The sequence below is a fragment of the Gossypium arboreum genome, chromosome 7 (assembly GCF_025698485.1).
Source record: "Gossypium arboreum isolate Shixiya-1 chromosome 7, ASM2569848v2, whole genome shotgun sequence".
NCBI classification, from domain to species: domain Eukaryota; kingdom Viridiplantae; phylum Streptophyta; class Magnoliopsida; order Malvales; family Malvaceae; genus Gossypium; species Gossypium arboreum.
Window position 1 is genome coordinate 96,099,675 of NC_069076.1, and position 6,000 is coordinate 96,105,674.

The window sequence follows — 6,000 nt, forward strand, 5'->3', positions numbered from 1 at the left end:
TTGAATGGATAAAGTTAAGCTATTTTTTGTCAAAAGTTAAGTTTTTTGTAAATTATAATGGCTTGTCTTTAAATTTCATTGTATGTTGATTTAAAATGTTTTTTTAGATTTTATATGAAATATAAAAAGAAAAAAACCACAAAAAATAGAGTAAACTATATTAGTAATTACCCCACTATGTTTTTTTATAACCTAGCTATAAAAAGTTAAAAATAGTCACTCAATTATGTTTTTTTATTTCTCAATTATGAAAAATTACAAAACGCTCATTCAACTATTTAATTTTATCTTTTTAGTCACCTAATTATATTAGATTTTTCAGTGTTTCTATTTTTACGTCAACCAACTGGTGACCAAAAAGATAAAATTAAATAGTTAAATGATAATTTTGTAACTTTTCATAGTTAGATGATAAAAAATATATAATAAGGTGATTACTAATATAGTTTACCCTAAAAATAATATTAATTTATAAAAAAGATAGAGTTTTAATCATTACTTAACTAAGTTAGTATCTGGTTAATACGTGAGACTATATGTTATATATAATATAGATAATAAAATATTAAAATTAAAATTAAAATTAAAATTGAATATGTAAGAAAATAATTTGAGTTTGGCGAAAGAATGAGTGGTTTGTACGGGGTGTTGGCTGAATAATAAATAGGCAGGCACGTTCCATGGATAATATCCACATTTTAACTTGAAAGAGTTGAAGATTACTTTAGCTTCTACTCCTTTGTGCTCGGGATAAGGTCCATGCATCCATTAAATTTGGCTTTGATATAATATATAAAATAATTAAATAACATACCATCATAATAATTAGAATTGGATTGAATTGATTATGAGAAATAATTAGAACGAGAATCATTTAATATATCAATTTAAATAAGAGGATTGGATCGATTTTGAACTAATCATTCCAAATTAATTAAATCGAGACAAAAATTACTTGAACCAATATTTAAATTTCTTCAAATTTTTTATAATTTTTAATAAATTATTTAATTGAAATTGGAACGATTTCCTTCTAAAAACATAAAAGCAAGGCATCAAATATACTATATAATATGCATCAATTAAATACGAGTTTGACCTCCCTTTTCTTTATATTTAATTTCTGGTTTAAGTTGGGATTATGTAAAATTAATCCCGATAGTTATTCAAATATTATTATTTTAATGGTAACGTAAATAATATATAAATATATAAATATAAAAACATTACCTTGTTGTTCCATTGTAATTCCAACTTTGACAACCGTAAGAGAAGTAACCATGGAATTTGGTGGGATTCAAAGTTAGATTTGGATGGAGTTTAAGTATAATAACAACATCGTGTATATTTATTTAAACTTGGCTTAATTAAGTAAGGTAGTAATGGAATGAACAACTGAAAGAAAAAGGTTAAGGCAGTTTCTCTATCGACCTTATCATCATTGGCCGCCGATGGATTTTGAAATTTGAATTTTTATTTCCATTTTTCTAATATTATTTTATTAAGGATAAAGGGATCAAATTTGAGATTTCTTATACTCCATCCCTCTCAGGACATGTGGCAAGATAGAAGGACGCCCAAACAGTAAACCGAGAGGTCAGCCATAAGCCTTCCTTTCGAAGTAACCATCTAGATAAGTGCGAGTGATCTGTCACTCGAATCCCCTAACATTTATCGGGAATATGAAGTTCTTGGTCACCAAACACCGCATAGGCTTATTTGCCTTATTCCATCAAGCCAAACTGAATGACAAGGTTTGTCCCATCACAGACATCCTCTTCCTATTGAAGACATCCCCCTACGTGTCCCGTAATGATGATTAAATGACAAGGTCTAACATGTTAACACCATCTTACACGTGACCCTTGCCTATAAATACCTCTAGGAACGATGAAGAAGGGATCAACTTTACCAAGCCTACACTTTGTCAACTTACCTTCAACTCTCAGCTTTTATACTCTCCTCACCTTTATTCTTCATAATATTCGGCTCTCAGCCCTGACTGGGTGAACTAACTTCTGTAGAACCACCACTCTCTTCTCCATACTCCTTCCTTGTTGCATCACAGTATCAACAATTTGTGTGGTAAACGTGGATAACATGGCTTCACAATCCCAAAGTGGCACCCTTACTGACCAAACCAACCAGTCAGATCAACTCCTCCACTCCATCCAACACTTTTATCCGACCCATTTCAAGAGTTTCCATTGGCTTGAATGCCACTCAAATTTTTTCCTCTTCCACCCTTGTAGAAACCCCTTTACAGTATACAAGCATCCTCCTCCCCACTTTGGAGTAGTTGGTGAAAGCTTTGAAAGATCCATTGGCTTCCAACCCTGTCATTCTCAATGCACTAATAGGAACTACCCCTTCAACTGCCTTGACTCCCCTAGTTTCGACAACAACTCAATAGTAGTCTAATGTAGCTCCCTTGGGCTTTTTGACAACATATCTTGTTGTTCGCAAGAGGTTGTAACTTGCCTCACAGCCACACAACCTCCAACCATGATTCTTGTCCTAGTGGAACAAGGTTCTCACCAACAAGCATAAAATCCTCAACCCGATGACTTGGAAACCTAGAAAAGCTGCAACATTTGGAAGAGCAATTTTTTAGCAAGAATGCTGCTTCAAAATAAGTAGCTCACTGCTGAGTTAAGTCCCAATATGAGAAAAACTGAAACGTCAATAAAAAGAAAATCTAGAGAATATATAGATTTATCTCCCAAAACACATCATTTTGAAGAACAAAAGACATCTAATGGAAACTCGCCACTTGTTTCAAAAAGTTATTGTTCACAATTATCACAACTCCCAAGGAACATAGTCCTTAGAGTACATTCATGGAAAATCTGAAAGGTTTCGATATAATGTTTCACCACAAAACAAGACCACCATCTAGAGCTAACAGATCAAAACATCTCAAGGAAGGCCACTTTATAACCATTTCTTGACTTGAATGGGGGGAATGTTGTTATATCTCTATCTGTGCCAGGACACGTGGCATGATGGAAGGAGCCTAAATAGTAAACCAATCACTAGTAAATCAGAAAGACGCCTAAACAGTAAACCAACCACTAGCAAATCGAGAGGTTGTCCATAAGTCTCCCTTCTAGAATGACTATCGAGACAAGTGCAAACCATCAGTCACCCGAGTCTCCTAAATTTCATCAGGAACACGAAGTTGTTGGTCACCAAACACCATGTGGGTTCAACAGCCTTATCCCATCAAGTCAATATAAGGTTATGTTCATTTATGTGCTACAAAACTTGTATATATTAAGCCATTAAGTTATAAATACTCCTCATTACAATTGGCTTTTAGTTAGGAGCTAAATGTTTCCCATCTTAAAATTTTCATATGTGCGATCTTTGTTCCAATTGCTCCACAACAATGCACAAAGATGAGTCATCATAAGAGGTTGAGAATGTACATTAATATGAGTCTTCTTATATTATTAAATATTGTTAAGCTATTAATTGGAGATTTAGTTATGACATTAATTGTCAATTATTATGAGATACATTTTCCAATATTAGAGGGAGAGAATAAAAAGTTGAATTAATAAAATGCTTGGAATGAATTATCATTATCTAACATCCTTGTACAAAGCAATGTGAACTAGAAGTTCAGCAGATAATTTATTTTACAAATAAACTTCCAGATGCATTTACCAACCTGATTAGAATAATTAAATGTTATATACCAACTAGTGTTTTGATAGGAATTGAAGTCCCAGTAGGACAACTTATTAAAGTAAATGACAATAAAGCATGCTTGAAGCATAGTAGATTGATTGGTTCCAAAGATAAAAATCCTCACAAAAAGAGAGGAGCAAAAATTCAAGATAGTCATATAGTGGAGGAGAGGGCTCCTGAAGAGACCCACGACATAACTAATTATAAAGTTCAAGAAAAAATTTAGGTACCTGAAAGTGAAAATAAAAATGATGAAACTAAAGAGATCTCGATAAGTTATGTTAATATGAGAAAATATGGAATTAAAATGAGAAAATTGTTGATAATGTTCTTGCTTATAATGTTGTTATTGAAATTGTTGGAAAATCCAGTTAAGAAAATGGTTTTTAGTTACAATGAAAGTTTAGAATTTTGAAAATCGAGTCGGTTTGTAATATTTATAGCAATAAGTTTTTTACCAAATAGTACTTGTGCTTTGTGCGACATGGATTAGAGTCGATCCTGGCTTTCAAGCGAACAACCTTCTCAACTATCCTTGTGCCTCGAATTGCGCTGAGTGTGGGCTCGAGCAACATGAACCAACATAAAACAAGAATCAATTTTATTATTTTCAGTAGGAAAGTAACTCCCTCTATAGAAACTGATAAGTATCATAATTCCTAGAAAGTATAATTTATTCCTAATTAATAAATTATCATTATTTTCTGGCAGAATAACGATGAAAATTTATAATTTCAGGTCAATTGTTGTCATCTATTTATAGGGAGAGATAAAAAAATCCTGGTTGAATGAGACTTAAATAAATATTATTATTTAAATCGAAAGTACTCCCCTAGTTTAACTAGGGGAGAGGTGGGCAACACACCCTAGTTAATAACACTAGTATTGTTGCCCCTCACTTGTTTATGAGAGGAATTTGTGCCTCTCATGCATTGGGTCTATTTATATATGCTTACTGAAATTTTGACCCAACACTTTATAATTTAATTCAACACAATATTTGTTTTCTATTTTTAAAATAAAATATTATTAATTTATTTTAATTAATTAAATTAAATAAATTAATTACTAATTAAATAATTTTCTCAAGCCAATTCTAATTCCATTAAAATTATGACGACTTGACCATAAAAGAATCTATGAGAAAATATATTTAATTTCCTTATTCAACATTTTCATAATGACTAATTAATTTAATTTAATTTTCAATTTCAATTATTTAATTATAATTAATTAAATAATAAATTTAAAAAACTTAAATTAATTTTCAAGTCATTTCGTATTTAGCGAGAAAATGTATTTATTTGTGAATATGACCCATTTCTCTTACTTCATCATTTCCATTTATTTTTATCGATTTGGTTCTATATGCAATTCATTTATGGTTTGAATGAGCTAGCGTGGGACCCATTGGACATATATAATTAAGGCTAAAATAATTTATAATTAAGTTCCAGCTTTTCACATGTTAAATATAAATTATAATATTCTTTTGTAGTGGATGCAAACCTTTAGATATCTTATTAGTCTGGTAGTTCATAAAAGACTTGGTATGCATCTAATGTTTGTTGTTACAACCTATATATGAATCATTATACAGTAAAGTTTATATTAAAATCTTGAAGAATTTAGAATGATGGAAGCATATAGAAATTCTCAAAAAATTATTCAATACCTTTGCATAAATTGTAACACCCTAAACCCGTATTTGTCGTCGAAACAGGGTTACGAAGCATTACCAGACTTACAACTCAATCAATCGAACATTCATAAACATTCCTCATTCAATTAAAATTTGCATTAATAAACATTCATATAATCTCAATTACAAGCCCTCAAGACCCAAAATGATCATTAAAATTAGTTCGGGTTTAAACCAGATACTCAGGAAATTTTTCGGAAAACATGTAAATTTTTCAAAGGACCAGAGGACATATGCCCTTGTGGCCAGGCCGTGTGGACATTCAATGTGAGGCACACGGCCCGTGCCCTAGACCGTGTCCATACCGGTGTAACTCTCTGACTTGGGTCACACGGCCAACTACAAGCCCGTGTGTTAGGCCGTTTGAACAATATAAAATTCACAATTTAGGTGCAGAGGCCACACGGCCAAGTCACACGCCCATGTCATTGCCCGTGTGAAACTACCTGAGTATTCTGTTTCTACATTCTAAGGATACAGAGGACACACGGCCAAACCACACTCCAGTGTGCATGACCATGTGTCACACACAGTTGAGACACACGTCCGTGTGGACAACAATAGGCTATTTTCCAAGCATTATTTCTCATCCAATTAGATAC